This window comes from Oncorhynchus gorbuscha, linkage group LG03 (assembly GCF_021184085.1).
Source record: "Oncorhynchus gorbuscha isolate QuinsamMale2020 ecotype Even-year linkage group LG03, OgorEven_v1.0, whole genome shotgun sequence".
Lineage (NCBI taxonomy): Eukaryota > Metazoa > Chordata > Actinopteri > Salmoniformes > Salmonidae > Oncorhynchus > Oncorhynchus gorbuscha.
In genome coordinates, this window is record NC_060175.1 from 28,161,755 (window position 1) to 28,182,246 (window position 20,492).

Below are 20,492 nucleotides of genomic sequence, written 5' to 3' on the forward strand. Positions count from 1 at the left end.
AATCGAGAGGCTACAGAGAACTCTCTGGATATATTTGCATCAGCACCCACGTACCTGGCGCAAAACCACAGGGTCAATTCAGACATCCATAAGAGAAAGCAAGGGATAACCTTAAGGACTAGAGTGCCTCTCAACCCCGTTGAACTACCGCAGTGTCAGTGGCTCGCAACGAGGTCGAAATGCTGAGCTCAATCGAGAGGCTACAGAGAACTCTCTGGATATATTTGCATCAGCACCCACGTACCTGGCGCAAAGCGACAAAACAGCTGTTCGATAGTTAAACGGTATATCGGAGAGTCACTTCTCAGATCCAACAAGTTAGAATCTTTTAAGTAATTTGAGTCAGGTGTCAATTTACCCGAAGTCAAATGGTTGTCTAAATTAATTCAGAATTCAAGAAGTCAGCGCCAAAGTAATGGCAAATGTCTCTTTATATACCTTTTGATTCTCTGCACCCGATCAGCTGCTCCTCCCATTCCCTCAGAGCAGAGAGGGTGATGACATATCTTACAACAGGAAATACTTTTCTTACAGTGCATATATGGGCCTCTGGTTATGACAGAGCCTATTACTCTAGCAACAATGAGGAAATACTTTTCTTACAGTGTGCATATGGGCCTCTGTTTATGACAGTGCCCTTACTCTATCAGCAATGAGTCTGTTGAGTCTATCAGCTGTTCCCATTCAGAGGTGTCACTTGAGGCAGAGGGTGATTCTTCCTGACACCAGTCAGGTTCAGTAGTTGGTTGGCTTGAGTCGTATTCTGGTGGCTTTACCCAATCCGGTATTTCAGTAGGCGAAGTCATCTCTGTCTCTACCCTTGGTGGGTAAGACAGGGGAAGAGGACCAGGAGGTAGATCCATTTGGCGTTTTACTACACCCTCTCCAGGATCTACCCCTGTCTCTTTTCTCTTAGTGCCTTTAACCGGACTCTGATTTCCAACTCTGGTTATCCCTAGCACTAGTCCGTCTGACCTAGCCGTTATTCCCCATACTGTTGCCCAGCTACGATGTCCCGGCATTGTTGCCGTATTATCAGCTCTGGCCCTCATTCTCAAATATACACCATCTGTATGTCCACATCTAGTAGCTATTCTACCATGTTCAAATATATCAGCATATTCTCTCTCCATAGGCCAAACCTCATGTTCGTCCTCGCTATACCACTCCTGCCTTTTTCTAGCACAACTCTGACAACATAAGCATCTCTTGCAAAGCGGCATAACACTAACACCATCCTTATTGCCCCACTGGGAGGTGTACTTTCCTCTGGTTCCTGATTCACAGCCTGTGCATCTTTGAACCCGTCCTTCTTCTACAACCTGTTGAATAGGTCTCGTAAGCCATCCCATGTAATTCAACAGTGCCAATTCTCTTATCCCAGTCTACTTCTTGTCCCTTGTAAACCATTGTTAAATTTAACTCTTCTGGCTCTTCTACATGTCCCCATCTATCTCCCTTGTTTACTATGGGTTTTAGGGTTGGCCACTTATCTCTGCGGGCTAGACACAACATACATGCGTTGTCTAACATCCGTACTCTTAACATTGATCTCCCTCTGAGTACCCCCTCAGTACTTCTATCACATGAGCCACATGTTTTAAGAGCGGCAGGGTGAGGAATTATTACTACTGGTGCTATCCACCCTACAGGATAATCGCTAGTGTCTGGGACTCAGTCATACCCTTACGTTCTAATTCTTGCCATCTGGTTATTACTCTGTGCCCTATTGGCCTATTAACTTCTTCTTCTTCCCAATCTTCTTCCCCGGACTGGGTGTCTTCCATGGGGCCCTGGAGAAAGAAAGGTTATTCTCCTATTGTCTACCTTGCTCCTTCCTGGTTCTCTTTTTGTCCCTGTGACTTTGAGGTCCATCGTTCCCCTGGGGTCTTTCTGGGTCAGAGCTCCTACAGCTCTTTCTGCGGCCAGGGTCAAGTCGGCCAGTCTATGGCCTAAGCATGAGAGGTTCTCCCTATATCTTAGCTCTAACTTTGTGTCTGGACCATTCCTTTCAGGCCCTCTTTGCTCAGGTCTGGGGGGCACTGAGGTAATACAAGTGTATTAATGTCTATGATTCCCTGGCTCCCTAAGCCTGAACCCATTTTGCCTCCTAAGGCCTCTTTGGGTTCCTCTTCTGTGCTTCCTACTGAAGTCAGCCAGAGTTTCACTTCCCCCTGTCTCAGTACACCCAATCACTTTGGACATTGGCTCTCTCCTAGCCTTTACGGCCACATAATTGCTTAGGTTCCACTGGTCACAGCTGAGTCTTTCCCTTTTTGGTGGGAAGATTTGGCAACTCAGTAGTGGTCTAGCACTCCCGTACATGAACCAAGGGCTCTGTTTTAGCATGGTGAGGTCTTCCTGAGACCAATGGGCTTCCAGGTCTTTGACTACCAGAGCCTCGTCCCACTGCCCGGTCAGCGTACCATTTCCTATGTCCCCAGCCACCCTCCGGTGGTTAAGGGTCAAGGTTCGGTATCCCGGCTTCCTCCATGCCTTTCTGGGCCATGATTCGCTTTTCCAGAGATTCAGGTTGGGTCCGTTGGGACTCAACTTCCTGATCCATCTGTCCCCCTCCTCTGTTACTGGCCCCGTGGCTCCCCACGAAGTCACTGGGCCCGCATAAGTACCAATGGGGTCATGGCTATGCCTAATGCGGTATGCTACACACCCTTGGTAACAATGAGCACATATGAAGGTGATTCCGCCTAACACTACCCCGTTGGTAGAGTCTATCCCTAGTGGCAATGGTTCCAATTGGCCACAACCCCCACAATTTGTATATGCCTTAAAGGCATCTAAATGTCTTGCCCACATGTCTATGAACCATATTCTACTCTCCTCTACCACTATTAATACCCCTGCTTCCCCTATTGGTTCTGTCACTGGGGGGCGGCACTATTACTTTAGCCATCCTTACCCCATCCCATGGCTTGACGTGTTCCTCCTGGTCCTGCTGGGAGTGGGGGGAAAGAATATGGGTAAACACAATCCCCAAACTACTTTCAAAATGTTTGTGGGCCACCCCATTTCTTCTCCGCAACATCGGATCAATAGGACAGTTACCCAGAGGACCAGTGGGACGGCCTTTAAGACTGTGTTCCACTGATCTTTTGGTTTTAGTTTTCTCATTAATTTGACTATTTGGACACATAGCATGGACACATGCTTCAATGATCCGCGCCACATAGTGTATTCCAATTATGGTAGCACACATAGGTTCCATTTTACCGTCTGTTCCGTTCTTCTCTATTGCACCTATTTTACTTACTACAGTCATAGCTGCAGCTAAAGCTTCTAAGCATAGACAGACCAAATAACATTTTCCTAATATTACAGTACAGTACATTACAGTACATCCTGTTCAACAGGAACTGCTGGTCCCTGTCTTCTAGGAGGATGCACTCTCTCATATACCATGCTCCAGATGATCAGTCCTTTTAACAACCATCTGATCCCCTTGAAGATTGACCAGGTAATTGTTAGGGCCAGTTTACTTATTTTGACCAGTAGTTTAAACAGCCCTTTCCAAATTCTCTTGAACACTTTGTCTATCGGCATGCCTCATTTTTTTGCATACCCTAACGCTGCCATTATTGTGACATTTTCACCTAGGCTGTTGTTCCACTAAGTTAGTGGAACAAGTTCTGCTTTTTTGTCATGTTTTTGTCTTATATTGTCTTGTCCTTGTGCTTTCCCTTCTGTTCGTTTCCCCCTGCTGGTCTTATTAGGTTCATTCCCTTTTTCTATCCCTCTCTCTCCCCCTCCCTCTCTCTCTTCTCTCTATCGTTCCGTTCCTGCTCCCAGCTGTTCCTCATTCTCCTAACTCACTCATTTAGTCTTTTCACACCTGTCCCCTATTTTGTCCTCTGATTAGAGTCCCTATTTCTCCCCTTGTTTTCCACTTCTGTCCTTGTCGGATCCTTGTATGATGTTCGCTGTGCTGTGTCCTTGTCTCGCCCTGTCGTGTCTTGTCTCCTTCAGATGCTGCGTGTGAGCAGGTGTCTTAGTCTGCTACGGTCGGTGCCTTCCCGAAGCAACCTGCAGTCAATGGTCGAGTCTCCAGTCTGTCCTCGTTACTACGAGTGGATTTAAGTTTTTTCCTGTTTTGTTTTCTTCTTTAGTGTTCCAGGATTATTACTTTTGCCATTTACTGGAATAAAGACTCTGTTTTCGCTAAGTCGCTTTTGGGTCCTCATTCACCAGCATAACAGAAGGATCCGACCAAGAATGGACCCAGTGACTACGGATTCTCGTAACACTGCCGTCGAGATCCAGGGAGCTATGCTCGGCAGACACGAGCAGGAATTGTCTGCTGCTCGTCATGCCGTTGAGACCCTGGCCGCTCAGGTTTCCGACCTCTCTGGACAGTTTCAGAGTCTTCGTCTCGTGCCACCAGCTACTTCCTGGTCAGCCGAGTCTCCGGAACCTAGGGTAAATAACCCACCATGTTACTCCGGGCAGCCCACTGAGTGCCGCTCCTTTCTCACCCAGTGTGATATTGTGTTCTCTCTCCAACCCAACACATACTCAAGAGAGAGAGCTCGGATTGCTTACGTCATTTCACTCCTTACTGGCCGGGCTCGAGAGTGGGGCACAGCTATCTGGGAGGCAAGGGCTGATTGTTCTAACAATTACCTGAACTTTAAAGAGGAGATGATATGGGTTTTTGATCGTTCAGTTTTTGGTAGGGAGGCTTCTAAGGGCCCTGGCTTCCCTATGTCAAGGTGACCGATCCATAACGGATTACTCTATAGAGTTTCGCACTCTTGCTGCCTCTAGTGACTGGAACGAGCCGGCGCTGCTCGCTCGTTTTCTGGAGGGACTCCACGCAGAGGTTAAGGATGAGATTCTCTCCCGGGAGGTTCCTTCCAGTGTGGACTCTTTGATTGCACTCGCCATCCGCATAGAACGACGGGTAGATCTTCGTCACCGAGCTCGTGGAAGAGAGCTCGCGTTAACGGTGTTCCCCCTCTCCGCATCGCAACCATCTCCTCCCTCCGGCTCAGAGACTGAGCCCATGCAGCTGGGAGGTATTCGCATCTCGACTAAGGAGAGGGAACGGAGGATCACCAACCGCCTGTGCCTCTATTGCGGTTTTGCTGGACATTTTGTCAATTCATGTCCAGTAAAAGCCAGAGCTCATCAGTAAGCGGAGGGCTACTGGTGAGCGCTACTACTCAGGTCTCTCCATCAAGATCCTGTACTACTATGTCGGTCCATCTACGCTGGACCGGTTCGGCTGCGTCATGCAGTGCCTTGATAGACTCTGGGGCTGAGGGTTGTTTTATGGACGAAGCATGGGCTCGGAAACATGACATTCCTCTCAGACAGTTAGGGAAGCCCACGCCCATGTTCGCCTTAGATGGTAGTCATCTCCCCAGTATCAGATATGAGACACTACCTTTAACCCTCACAGTATCTGGTAACCACAGTGAGACTATTTCCTTTTTGATTTTTCGTTCACCTTTTACACCTGTTGTTTTGGGTCATCCCTGGCTAGTATGTCATAATCCTTCTATTAATTGGTCTAGTAATTCTATCCTATCCTGGAACGTTTCTTGTCATGTGAAGTGTTTAATGTCTGCTATCCCTCCTGTTTCTTCTGTCCCCTCTTCTCAGGAGGAACCTGGTGATTTGACAGGAGTGCCGGAGGAATATCATGATCTGCGCACGGTCTTCAGTCGGTCCAGAGCCAACTCCCTTCCTCCTCACCGGTCGTATGATTGTAGTATTGATCTCCTTCCGGGGACCACTCCCCCTCGGGGTAGACTATACTCTCTGTCGGCTCCCGAACGTAAGGCTCTCGAGGATTACTTGTCTGTTTCTCTTGACGCCGGCACCGTAGTGCCTTCTTCCTCTCCTGCCGGAGCGGGGTTTTTTTTGTTAAGAAGAAGGACGGTACTCTGCGCCCCTGCATGGATTATCGAGGGCTGAATGACATAACGGTTAAGAATCGTTATCCGCTTCCCCTTATGTCATCAGCCTTCGAGATTCTGCAGGGAGCCAGGTTCTTTACTAAGTTGGACCTTCGTAATGCTTACCATCTCGTGCGCATCAGAGAGGGGGACGAGTGGAAAACGGCGTTTAACACTCCGTTAGGGCATTTTGAGTACCGGGTTCTGCCGTTTGGTCTCGCTAATGCTCCAGCTGTTTTTCAGGCATTAGTTAATGATGTACTGAGAGACATGCTGAACATCTTTGTTTTTGTCTACCTTGACGATATTCTGATTTTTTCACCGTCACTCGAGATTCATGTTCAGCACGTTCGACGTGTACTCCAGCGCCTTTTAGAGAATTGTCTCTACGTGAAGGCTGAGAAGTGCGCCTTTTATGTCTCCTCTGTCACTTTTCTCGGTTCTGTTATTTCCGCTGAAGGCATTCAGATGGATCCCGCTAAGGTCCAGGCTGTCAGTGATTGGCCCGTTCCAAGGTCACGTGTCGAGTTGCAGCGCTTTCTAGGTTTCGCTAATTTCTATCGGCGTTTCATTCGTAATTTCGGTCAAGTTGCTGCCCCTCTCACAGCTCTTACTTCTGTCAAGACGTGCTTTAAGTAGTCCGGTTCCGCCCAGGGAGCTTTTGATCTCCTCAAGAAGCGTTTTACGTCCGCTCCTATCCTCGTTACTCCTGACGTCACTAAACAATTCATTGTCGTGGTTGACGCTTCAGAGGTGGGCGTGGGAGCCATTCTATCCCAGCGCTTCCAGTCTGACGATAAGGTCCATCCTTGCGCTTATTTTTCTCATCGCCTGTCGCCATCGGAACGCAACTATGATGTGGGTAACCGCGAACTGCTCGCCATCCGCTTAGCCCTAGGCGAATGGCGACAGTGGTTGGAGGGGGCGACCGTTCCTTTTGTCGTTTGGACTGACCATAAGAACCTTGAGTACATCCGTTCTGCCAAACGACTTAATGCACGTCAAGCTCGTTGGGCGTTGTTTTTCGCTCGTTTCGAGTTTGTGATTTCTTATCGCCCGGGTAATAAGAACACCAAGCCTGATGCCTTATCCCGTCTCTTTAGTTCTTCTGTGGCTTCTACCGATCCCGAGGGGATTCTTCCTTATGAGCGTGTTGTCGGGTTGACAGTCTGGGGAATTGAGAGACAGGTTAAGCAAGCACTCACTCACACTGCGTCGCCGCGCGCTTGTCCTAGTAACCTTCTTTTCGTTCCTGTTTCTACTCGTCTGGCTGTTCTTCAGTGGGCTCACTCTGCCAAGTTAGCTGGCCATCCCGGCGTTCGAGGTACACTTGCTTCTATTCGCCAGCGCTTTTGGTGGCCTACTCAGGAGCGTGACACGCGCCGTTTCTTGGCTGCTTGTTCGGACTGCGCGCAGACTAAGTCAGGTAACTCTCCTCCTGCCGGTCGTCTCAGACCGCTTCCCATTCCTTCTCGACCATGGTCTCACATCGCCTTAGACTTCATTACCGGTCTGCCTTCGTCTGCGGGGAAGACTGTGATTCTTACGGTTGTCGATAGGTTCTCTAAGGCGGCACATTTCATTCCCCTCGTTAAGCTTCCTTCCGCTAAGGAGACGGCACAAATCATCATCGAGAATGTGTTCAGAATTCATGGCCTCCCGTTAGACGCCGTTTCAGACAGAGGTCCGCAATTCACGTCACAGTTTTGGAGGGAGTTCTGTCGTTTGATTGGTGCTTCCGTCAGTCTCTCTTCCGGTTTTCATCCCCAGTCTAACGGTCAAGCAGAAAGGGCCAATCAGACGATTGGTCGCATACTACGCAGCCTTTCTTTTAGAAACCCTGCGTCTTGGGCAGAACAGCTCCCCTGGGCAGAATACGCTCACAACTCGCTTCCTTCGTCTGCTACCGGGCTATCTCCGTTTCAGAGTAGTCTGGGTTACCAGCCTCCTCTGTTCTCGTCCCAGCTCGCCGAGTCCAGCGTTCCCTCCGCTCAGGCGTTTGTCCAACGTTGTGAGCGCACCTGGAGGAGGGTGAGGTCTGCACTTTGCCGTTACAGGGCGCAGACTGTGAGAGCCGCCAATAAACGTAGGATTAAGAGTCCTAGGTATTGTCGCGGCCAGAGAGTGTGGCTTTCCACTCGTAACCTTCCCCTTACGACAGCTTCTCGTAAGTTGACTCCGCGGTTCATTGGTCCGTTCCGTGTCTCTCAGGTCGTCAATCCTGTCGCTGTGCGACTGCTTCTTCCGCAACATCTTCGTCGCGTCCATCCTGTCTTCCATGTCTCCTGTGTCAAGCCCTTTCTTCGCACCCCCGTTCGTCTTCCCTCCCCCCCCCCGTCCTTGTCGAGGGCGCACCTATTTACAAGGTACGTAGGATCATGGACATGCGTTCTCGGGGTCAGCTTTTCCAAAAGGGGGGCGGGGCAGGGCCTTATATGCGTCGCGGAAGTTATAGTAACAATGATCCAAGGTTTTTCCACCCCTGGTTGCGCAATCGATATGCTGATAAAATTTAGGTCTTGTTTTCAGATTAGCCTTGTTAAAACCCCCAGCAACAATGAATGCAGCCTCCGGATAAATGGTTTCCAGTTTGCAAAGAGTTAAATAAAGTTCGTTCAGAGCTATCGATGTGTCTGCTTGGGGGGGGGGGGGGGGGGGATATATACAGCTGTGATTATAATCGAAGAGAATTCTCTTGGTAGGTAATGCGGTCTACATTTGATTGTGAGGAATTCTAAATCAGGTGAACAGAAGGATTTGAGTTCCTGTATGTTTCTTTCATCACACCATGTCTCGTTAGCCATAAGGCATACGCCCCCGCCCCTCTTCTTACCAGAAAGATGTCTGTTTCTGTCGGCGCGATGCGTGGAGAAACCCGTTGGCTGCACCGCATCGGATAGCGTCTCTCCAGTGAGCCAACTTTCCGTGAAGCAAAGAACGTTACAGTCTCTGATGTCCCTCTGGAATGCTACCCTTGCTCGGATTTCATCAACCTTGTTGTCAAGAGACATGGACATTGGCATGAAGAATGCTAGGGAGTGGTGCACAGTGTGCCCATCTCCGGAGTCTGACCAGAAGACCGCCTCGTTTCCCTCTTTTTCGGAGTCGTTTTTTGGGGTTGCAGCATGCGATCCATTCCGCTGTCCTGTTTGAAAGGCAGAACACAGGATCCGCGTCGCGAAAAACATATTCTTGGTCGTACTGATGGTGAGTTGACGCTGATCTTATATTCAGTAGTTCTTCTCGACTGTATGTAATGAAACCTAAGATGACCTGGGGTACTAATGTAAGAAATAACACGTAAAAAAAACAAAAAACTGCATAGTTTCCTAGGAACGCGAAGCGAGGCGGCCACCTCTGTCGGCGCCGGAAGTACACTGGGATCGAACCAGGGTCTCTAATGACGCCTCTAGGACTGAGATGTAGTGACGCCTCTAGCACTGAGATGCAGTGCTTTAGACCACTGTGCCACTCTGAACCCAAAACAGTAATGAACAGGATCTTCACATAATGAGTGTATCATGTTCATAGAAATACAAAAAACAAGGTACAAGTATTTATTTTTCACAAGTTAGCAGGTGGTACTATTTGGACAGATGTTGGGGGATCAAGCTGACCAAGTTAACAAGGGAAGCTGCTGCAGAATACAGGATATCCTTTGATGTCTGACCAGTCTGAGTGATGGGAGAGAGATAGGCACTCAATCCTGTAGAGAGTGAGAGACACATTTAAATAGACACTCCTTCATGATGATAAAAAGGAAAAAGTCTCAGTGAAATCTAGTAGTACAAGACAGACTCAGTGTTAAGAGAGGAGGGATCACACCTGAGATCAAAAAGGGGGATGGGGCAATGTCAGTTAATCTAGGAAGTAGCCGTGCAAGACAGGCTCATCATGGATGAAGGGTGTTGGAGAAGAGCTCAACATGTCCGCTGAGGGCAGGACAGGATTTTACTGGAAACACAAAAAAACGTACACAACACTGTTAGACAAAAGATCTATGAATGAAGGACTTAGTCCAAGCAGTGAGTGAAAAATATGTACAGTATACAGTATGAATATGATATTTATTTATGTATTTAGGGTTTTCCTCCTCTTCGTCTGAGGAGGAGAAGCGAGAATGATCGGAGGACCAATGTGCAGCGTGGTAAGTGTCCATGGTTCTTTAATAACAGAAACTCAACATGAACACACTATAAAACAATAAACGTGGCAAAACTCAAAAACAGTCCTATCTGGTGCAGAAAACACAGAGACAGGAAACAATCACCCACAAATCCCAACACAAAACAGGCTACCTAAATATGGTTCCCAATCAGAGACAATGACTAACACCTGCCTCTGATTGAGAACCATATCAGGCCAAACATAGAAATGGACAAACTAGACACACAACATAGAATGCCCACCCAGCTCACGTCCTGACCAACACTAAAACAAGGAAAACACACAAGAACTATGGTCAGAACGTGACAATTAAGTTACTGGTTTACTATGGTATTTATCCAAACATGAGAGCGCTACTCACACACACAGTGAGCACATTTACATGAAGAGTAATAATTCGATATTAAACTGACTATGGCAGTAGGCAGATTATGCAATAATTATGTAACCACCTTACTAGCACTAAAGGGCAAATGTATGTGTCTTAGAAGTAACTTTATATGTCCACACTCAGTATCAAATATGCTTCCCAAAAATAACATGGTCGCTGTGGTAGAACGTTTATTTTGATTGCCGATTTTCTGCATTTATCAGTGCCATCGGGTAGCCTGATTTCAGTGTCCATGTAAACAGGCTTATTAGGGAAATTATTTATCTTGCAAAGCATGTAAACATTTTAATCAAACTATCATATTCATCTGACTATCCACAATAATTGCATTATTGTATGCATGTAATCATACTCAGTGTTGGGAAGGAATCACTATTATGCTGATGAATGAGGACCCAAAAGCGACTTAACGAAAACAGAGTCTTTATTCCAGTTCTAGACAAAAGTGATAATCCTGGAAATTATCAAGGTGAAAACAAAACAGGAAAACTGAAATCCACTCGTCAGTAGAGAGGACTGACTGGAGACTCGACCACAGACTGCAGGTTGCTTCGGGAAGGCACCGGCCGTAACAGACCTAGACACCTGCTCACACGCAGCATCTGAAGAAGGTAAAACACGACAGGGCGAGACAAGGACACAGAACAGCGAACATCATACAAGGATCCGACAAGGACAGAAGCGGAAAACAGAGGGAGAAATAGGGGCTCTAATCAGAGGGCAAAATAGGGGACAGGTGTGAAAAGAGTAAATGAGGTAGTTAGGAGAATGAGGAACAGCTGGGAGCAGGAACGGAACGATAGAGAGAGAGAGCGAGAGAGGGAGAGAAAGAGGGAAAGAACCTAATAAGACCAGCAGAGGGAAACGAATAGAAGGGAAGCACAGAGACAAGACATGATAACCAATGACAAAACATGACAATCACAGCAGTGATTGAATGATAGTAAGACTTGATGTCTTCAGAGGCTTGACTTCAGGATATGACAAGACGGGGGTTGATGTCTTCAGAGGCTTGAATTCAGGACACGACAGGGCAGGGGTTGATGTCTTCAGATACTTGAATTCAGGACACAATATGCTCATCATGGATGTAAGGCGTTGGAGAAGTGCTCAACTCTTCCGCTGAGAGTACACAACACAGTTAGACAAAATGAATGACTTCAAATCAAATCAAATCAAATTTATTTATATAGCCCTTCGTACATCAGGTGATATCTCAAAGTGCTGTACAGAAACCCAGCCTAAAACCCCAAACAGCAAGCAATGCAGGTGTAGAAGCACTTAATTCAAGCAAGTAGTAACATCTCATTAATGAGTATTAATGTGATTGTGTTAGTGAATTTCATTAACTGTCGTAGCCACTGGAGCACACCCTGATAAATCTGGACCCGTTCCTCGTTCATCCTGATCCTACTCATCCCTTTGTGGTGGAGGTGGACGCCTCGGACACTAGAGCAGGGGCAGACCTTTCACAGTGGAACGAGGGGGACAAGAGAATGCACCCATGTGCCTTCTCGCCAGAGGAACGCAACTATGATGTAGGCAATCGGGTGGTCTTGGCAGTCAAGTGGGCCCTTGAGGGGTGGAGACACTGGTTGGAGGGGGCACCTCATCCTCTCGTGATCTGGACGGACCATTAGACTTTGGTCTCCATTCAAGAGGTTGAATGCTCACCAGGCTGGGTGGGCTCTGTTTTTTTAATTAAGAGGTTAAACTTCACTCTAGCCTATCACTTGGTATCTAAGAATCAGAAAGCAGATGCCCTGTCCCGCCAACACGATGTCTCTGACGAGGAAAGGGACTCCGAGCCTATCATCCCCAGCTCCCGCATTGTGGCTCCCGAGTTGTGGACTGTAGAGACCATGGTACGACAGGCCCAGGCCCGAGAATCTGACCCTGGTGGGGGTCCCACTCACAGACTTTATGTTTTGCGATAAGCCCGTTCTCGAGTGCTACCATGAGGACACTCCTCAAAATGAACTGGGAATCCAGGGGTTAATTGGACACTGGAGTTCCTGAAGCAGAAAATCTGGCGGCCTGTTCCACCTGTGCCCAAAGCAAGTCCTCATGACAGCAACTGGCTAGGTTGCTCTGCCCATCCCCATTCAGCCCTGGTCCCACCTGTCTGTAGATTTTATCACAGGGTTATCTCAATCGCAAGGGCTTACCACTATCCCGGTGGTCGTTGATCGGTTCTCCAAGGTAGCCCATTTCCTTGCCTTACCCAAGTTGCCTTCCGCGAAGGAGACCGCTGATCTTATGATTACCCATGTCTTTCGACTACACAGACTTTCCAAGGACATTGCCTCGGATCGTGTGCCCCAGTTCGTCACACAGTATTGGAATGCCTTCTGCTCCCTGTTGGGGGCGTCGATGAGTCTCTCCTCGGGGTTCTACCCACAGTCAAATGGGCAAACAGAGCGGGCCAACCAGGAACTGGAGAAGGTCCTCTGCTGTTTCGTCTCCACCCAGGCAAGTAACTGGAGCAAGTTCCTCATCAGGGCAGAGTATGCTCACAACACAGTGCTGAACTCGCACACTGGACTGTCACCGTTGGAGTGACAGATCCCCAATCAGAGACAACGATAGACAGCTGCCTCTGATGGGGAACCATACCCGGCCAACAAAGAAATAGAAAACATAGATTGCCCACCCTAGTCACAACCTGACCTAACCAACTAGAGAATTAAAAGGATCGCTAAGGTCAGGGCGTGACAGAAAGAAATAAAACCTGAAATAAATCACTACTATTATTCTGACATTTCACATTCTTTAAATGAAGTGGTGATCCTATCTGACCTAAAACAGGGAATTTTTACTTGGATTAAATGTCAGGAATTGTGAAAAACTGAGTTTAAATGTATTTGGATAAGGTGTATGTAAACTTCCAACTTCAACTGTATATGGACAAGGTGAAATCTGATTCAATTGGGTGTTGGAATGCACTGCTATATTAAAGCAATTCAGAGCTAACTTGTTGACATGTTCTGTTGCAGATTCAAAGCCAGATTAACTCATTGCAGAATATATCCTTAGTCGTGAATGAATAAGCATATTTATTTGACACAAATGCACCTAGTCACCCATCAATCATGCCAAACAGCTGAAGTCCAACCATTACATTGTTTTAAAGAAATCAAATAGTAAACAATGCATACAGATGCCTTTTATACATTACATATCTGATTTATTCATTAATGCCACAAAGCTGGCACATCGAAGAGCACCATATGAATTATTATTACTATCAGAGAGCACACAGATTATTCTGCTTTTCCATTTAAGGAATAAAACCAGCAAAAATAAAACAAAATGTAAAACAGCATACTGTGATTTTGGTGGGTGAGTTACAAATGCAAAACCTGGATGTTTAACAGCGAACATATCAATGTTTTCTCTCGATTTGGCAGTCTCGTCCAGATCAACATAGCCCTGGTGGGTGGTGTGAAGCTTGAGACAGGCATTTGTAGTGAGCTCCAACATTTTTTTTGCAGTTTTACTTTAGTGCCATAATAATGCAAACAGGGTGCATGTTTTGGTATATTTTTATTCTGTACAGGCTTCCTTCTTTTCACTACGTCATTTAGGTTAGTATTGTGGAGTAACTACAATGTTGTTGATCCTTCGTCAAGTTTTCTCCTATCACAGCCATTAAACTCTGTAACTGTTTTAAAGTCACCATTCCCTCATGGTGAAATTATACATGAAACATAGCCCTTATTTGAAGTGTTTCTAAAATCCACAATGGATAAAATGAATGGTGGAAAAGAAATTGGAACCATTTCCGTGTTTGACTGCTAGGTTTTATGGGTATTATGACTCATACTATGGTAGGCTATTACTTGTTGGCAAACATTCTGATGCTGTATTATTATTATTTCATTATAACACTAAAGCATATTTCATTATATCACATATGCACTTCCTGATGATCATCAGATTGGGTAGTGTGGTGGTGTGGTTTGAGAGAAGCATTCAAGCTCTCTTTTTGAACTCTATTCACCTCTGTCCTTGTGCTTCATTGTTATATCATCATCCTCGTCATCATCGCCGTCATCAGCATTGTAATCATCATCATCATCAGTTTGTTAAATATCATCACCATCTTAATTATCCATCATAATTTTGGTCAATATCATCATCATCATTTTGATCAATAACTAGGCTACCCTATCTGACTTCTTTCCCTGCCTGAGCTGACCTACAACAATACCACACCCGTGACTGTCACCTGAAATTACTTATCTGCTGAAATGACTGAAATCACTTGCTCTCTGGGACCCACAGACATTTTTTTCATGAATCATTGCTGAACTGCAGCCAGCGGCCTCTAATTGTTTGTTTTGGAAAGTAATCACATTATTTTGGGAGAAGAAAAAAATAAGAGAAATTGCAGCTAAGTGAGTCATTTCTACTGTTAAGCTCTGAAACAAATAATCACAAAAGTGTTCTGTCATGCATATTTCATGAGAGACATCATAAAATCAGCTGGCATTTCTCCTAAAATAACGAGGAACTTTTATAGATGTAAATACTCAAGTTCATTCTGGTGTTCTCTTCACACACTACACTAAACCAGTTTGGAACAACTCAAACAAACTAGGAATGTTTACCATCAACTTTTTTCTCTGGATAAATTTCGGCCCTCATCCATTGACCCTTGCCTATGGCACAGAAATGTTATTCTACACAGAATAAAATATAAACGGAACATGTAAAGTGTTGGTCCCATGTTTTATGAGCTGGAATAAAAAAATCACAGAAATGTTCCATACCCACAGAAATGTTCCATACCCACAGAAATGTTCCATACCCACAGAAATCTTATTTCTCTGTGCACAAATGTGTTGACATCCCTGTTAGTGAGCATTTTTCCTTGCCAAGATAATCCATCCACCTGACAGGTCTGGCTCCACATCTGGCTTCTTCACCTGCGGAATTGTCTGAGAGGGGGTGAGGTGGGGGGGGGGGGGGTGCACTGAGGAGTTTTTCTGTCTGTAATAAAGCTGTTTTGTGGAGAAAACCTCATTCTGATTGGCTGGGCTTGGTTTCATAAAGCCTTCATAATGCCTTCGTAAGCACTAACATAAATGTGTTACAAAGCATCTATGTCATGCTTTATAAAGGGTTCATACATTTGGCGTAACTGTGTGCCATAGTCAAATGTGACATAAACAACAATGTAGAATATGATATAAACATATGCTTTATAAAGGGTGACATGTTGTGGTGAAGGATGGTACACGCTCTAAACTGAAGAAAAAAAATGTAGAGTCATGTTAGTCACATTACACTTCATCTCATTCCCAGACAGTTCCGCCCAAATGTGAGGAAGGTCTGGCGGACCAATGTATCAAACTTGGCTGGGTTAGGGTTTAAAATAAGATTTTAAGAAGATAATTATGGAAATAGTCAGGATTTAGCCTTAATTACGACTTTGTGGCTGTGTTAACTAGTGACGAGTAGTGAAATGTTTTTGCAAGCAAAATATATAGCCTGATTACAAATACATTATTCAGTAAGGTCACTAACATAGAATTCTCTGTTCACTCCCAACTTTGAATGCTTGATATCTCAGGCTTATATGTGCTGTGTAAGCAATAGCCAGGGTATGACGTTAAACCAAGAAACACTTACCTTGATGAAAGCCCCCAACATAAGGACATTGAAAGTGCCTTTCTTCAGAAACCATGTTCCTCAGTATACAAACACATACACAACAACATAAAGAGCCATACCGTGCGGTGCTGGTCCCAGTCGGGTCTTTGACAATTCACCTACTACCCCTTCTGAAAGATCAGCCACAAAATGTTGGCACCATTGTTACAGGTTGTAATCAATCCCTGGTCTCCAGCATGGGAACGGACAAGGAATACCTGGTGCAATAGTCTCAGGTTGGACTACTCTAAATCTTCTTGGCTCTGACACACACACACACACACACACATATATAAACACACGTTTTGTAGGTCCATCAACCAATTTAAATACCTCTCACAACCTACAGTAACCTGTGGATCATGAGAACCTTCATAAATCAGCAGAATGTTAATAACCTATTTATTGACACTTTATGTAGTGTCCTGTAATGCTTTGTTTGAAGTGATACAGTCGGTCATTCATAATACATCCATAAAGACTCTATATTGCATGACGCTGTACTTACTTTAAAGTTAGACCCTTTTGGTCATTTATAGTACATACATACATACCCCTTGACTTTTTCCACATATTGTTATGTTACAGACTTATTCTAAAATAGATTCAATAAATGTTTTTCTTCATCATTCTACACACAATACCCCCATAATGACAAAGCGAAAACAAGTTTCTTCAAATGTTTGCAAATTTATACCGTATTTACATAAGTATTCAGACCATATGCAATGAGACTCAAAATTGAGCTAAGGTGCATCCTGTTTCCATTTATCATCTTTGAGATGTTATTACGACTTGATTGGAGTCCACCTGTGGTAAATTCAATTGATTGGAAATTATTTGGTAAGAAAGACACCTGTCTATCTAAGATCCCACAGTTGACAGTGCATGTCAGAGAAGAAGAAAAAAAGCCATGAGGTCGAAGGAATTTTCCTTAGAGCTCCGAGACAGGGTTGTATCGAAGCAGAGATCTGGGGAAGGGTACCACAACATTTCTGCAGCATGGAAGTTCCCCAAGAACACAGCGGACTCCATCATTCTTAAATGGAAGAAGTTTGGAACCACCAAGTCTCTTCCTAGAGCTGGACGCCTGACCAAACTGAGCAATCAGGGGAGAAGGGTCTTGGTCCGGCAGGTGACCAAGAACCCGATGATCACTCTGACAGAGCTCCAGAATTCCTCTGTGGAGATGGGAGAACCTTCCAGAAGGACAACCATCTCCACAGCATTCCACCAAGCAGGCCTTTATGGTAGAGTGGCCAGATGGAAGCCACTCCTCAGTAAAAGGCATATGACAGCCCACTTGGAGTTTGCTAAAAGGCACCTAAAGGACTCTCAGACCACGAGAAACAAGATTCTCTGGTCTGATAAAACCAAGATTGAACTCTTTGGCTGAATGCGTCAAGTCTGGAGGATACCTGGCACCATCCCTACTGTGAAGCATGGCAGCATCATGCTTTGAGGATGTTTTTCAGCGGCAGGGACTGCGAGACTAGCCAGGATCGAGGGAAAGACGAACGGAGCAAAGTACAGAGAGATCCCTGATGAAAACCTGCTCCCGAGCAGTCAGGACCTCAGACTGGGGCGAAGATTCACCTTCCAACAAGACTATGACCCTAAGCACACAGCCAAGACATTTACATTACATTTAAGTCATTTAGCAGACGCTCTTATCCAGAGCTACTTACAAATTGGTGCATTCACCTTATGACATCCAGTGGAACAGTCACTTAACAATAGTGCATCTAAAACTTAGGGGGGGTGGGGTGAGAGGGATTACTTAACCTATCCTAGGTATTCCTTAAAGAGGTGGGGTTTCAGGTGTCTCCGGAAGGTGGTGATTGACTCCGCTGTCCTGGCGTCGTGAGGGAGTTTGTTCCACCATTGGGGGGCCAGGGCAGCGAACAGTTTTGACTGGGCTGAGCGGGAGCTGTACTTCCTCAGTGGTAGGGAGGCGAGCAGGCCAGAGGTGGATGAACGCAGTGCCCTTGTTTGGGTGTAGGGCCTGATCAGAGCCTGGAGGTACTGAGGTGCCGTTCCCCTCACAGCTCCGTAGGCAAGCACCATGGTCTTGTAGCGGATGCGAGCTTCAACTGGAAGCCAGTGGAGAGAACGGAGGAGCGGGGTGACGTGAGAGAACTTGGGAAGGTTGAACACCAGACGGGCTGCGGCGTTCTGGATGAGTTGAAGGGGTTTAATGGCACAGGCAGGGAGCCCAGCCAACAGCGAGTTGCAGTAATCCAGACGGGAGATGACAAGTGCCTGGATTAGGACCTGCGCCGCTTCCTGTGTGAGGCAGGGTCGTACTCTGCGGATGTTGTAGAGCATGAACCTACAGGAACGGGCCACCGCCTTGATGTTAGTTGAGAACGACAGGGTGTTGTCCAGGATCACGCCAAGGTTCTTGGCGCTCTGGGAGGAGGACACAATGGAGTTGTCGACCGTGATGGCGAGATCATGGAACGGGCAGTCCTTCCCCGGGAGGAAGAGCAGCTCCGTCTTGCCGAGGTTCAGCTTGAGGTGGTGATCCGTCATCCACACTGATATGTCTGCCAGACATGCAGAGATGCGATTCGCCACCTGGTCATCAGAAGGGGGAAAGGAGAAGATTAATTGTGTGTCGTCTGCATAGCAATGATAAGAGAGACCATGTGAGGTTATGACAGAGCCAAGTGACTTGGTGTATAGCGAGAATAGGAGAGGGCCAAGAACAGAGCCCTGGGGGACACCAGTGGTGAGAGCGCGTGGTGAGGAGACAGATTCTCGCCACGCCACCTGGTAGGAGCGACCTGTCAGGTAGGACGCAATCCAAGCGTGGGCCGCGCCGGAGATGCCCAACTCGGAGAGGGTGGAGAGGAGGATCTGATGGTTCACAGTATCGAAGGCAGCCGATAGATCTAGAAGGATGAGAGCAGAGGAGAGAGAGTTAGCTTTAGCAGTGCGGAGCGCCTCCGTGATACAGAGGAGAGCAGTCTCAGTTGAATGACTAGTCTTGAAACCTGACTGATTTGGATCAAGAAGGTCATTCAGAGAGAGATAGCGGGAGAGCTGGCCAAGGACGGCACGTTCAAGAGTTTTGGAGAGAAAAGAAAGAAGGGATACTGGTCTGTAATTGTTGACATCGGAGGGATCGAGTGTAGGTTTTTTCAGAAGGGGTGCAACTCTCGCTCTCTTGAAGACGGAAGGGACGTAGCCAACGGTCAGGGATGAGTTGATGAGCGAGGTGAGGTAAGGGAGAAGGTCTCCGGAAATGGTCTGGAGAAGAGAGGAGGGGATAGGGTCAAGCGGGCAGGTTGTTGGGCGGCCGGCCGTCACAAGACGCGAGATTTCATCTGGAGAGAGAGGGAGAAAGAGGTCAGAGCACAGGGTAGGGCAGTGTGAGCAGAACCAGCGGTGTCGTTTGACTTAGCAAACGAGGATCGGATGTCGTCGACCTTCTTTTCAAAATGGTTGACGAAGTCATCTGCAGAGAGGGAGGAGGGGGGGGGGGGGGCGGAGGATTCAGGAGGGAGGAGAAGGTGGCAAAGAGCTTCCTAGGGTTAGAGGCAGATGCTTGGAATTTAGCGTGGTAGAAAGTGGCTTTAGCAGCAGAGACAGAGGAGGAAAATGTAGAGAGGAGGGAGTGAAAGGATGCCAGGTCCGCAGGGAGGCGAGTTTTCCTCCATTTCCGCTCGGCTGCCCGGAGCCCTGTTCTGTGAGCTCGCAATGAGTCATCGAGCCACGGAGCGGGAGGGGAGGACCGAGCCGGCCTGGAGGATAGGGGACATAGAGAGTCAAGGGATGCAGAGAGGGAGGAGAGGAGGGTTGAGGAGGCAGAATCAGGAGATAGGTGGGAGAAGGTTTGAGCGGAGGGAAGAGATGATAGGATGGACAACACGGGGGTGGCTTCGGGACGAGTTTCTGGATGTCCTTGAGTGGCCCAGCCAGAGCCTGGACTTGAACACAATCGGAAAATCTCTGGAAAGACCTAAAAATAGCCGTGCAGCTGCGCTCCCCATCCAACCTGACAGCTTGAGAGGAGATGCAGAGAAGAATGGGAGAAACTCCCCAAATACAGGTGTGCCAAGCTTGTAGCGTCATACCAAAGAAGACTCGGGGCTGTAATCGCTGCCAAAGGTGCTTCAACAAAGTGCTGAGTAAAAGTCTGAATACTTATGTAAATGTATATTTCAGTAAAAAAAAATGTATATATTAGCAAAAATGTCTAAAAGACAGTTTTTGCTTAGTCTTTATGGAGTATTGTGTTTAGACTGCTAAGGGAAAAACAATTTAATCCATTCTAGAATAAAGCTGTAATGTTACAAAATGTTGAAAAAGTCAAGGGGTCTAAAGACTTTCTGAATGCACTGTAAATGTCT

General features: G+C 46.6%; 1 long non-coding RNA gene across 1 annotated transcript; it reads right to left on the minus strand.

The window, feature by feature from the left end:
• Positions 1-1,584: 1,584 nt before the first annotated feature.
• Positions 1,585-13,703, minus strand: LOC124019276. Its single transcript, XR_006835758.1, has 3 exons — positions 13,692-13,703; positions 4,397-4,399; positions 1,585-1,816 (listed from the first exon to the last, which is right to left on the minus strand). It is a non-coding gene; the product is annotated as an uncharacterized LOC124019276 (long non-coding RNA).
• Positions 13,704-20,492: the final 6,789 nt, after the last annotated feature.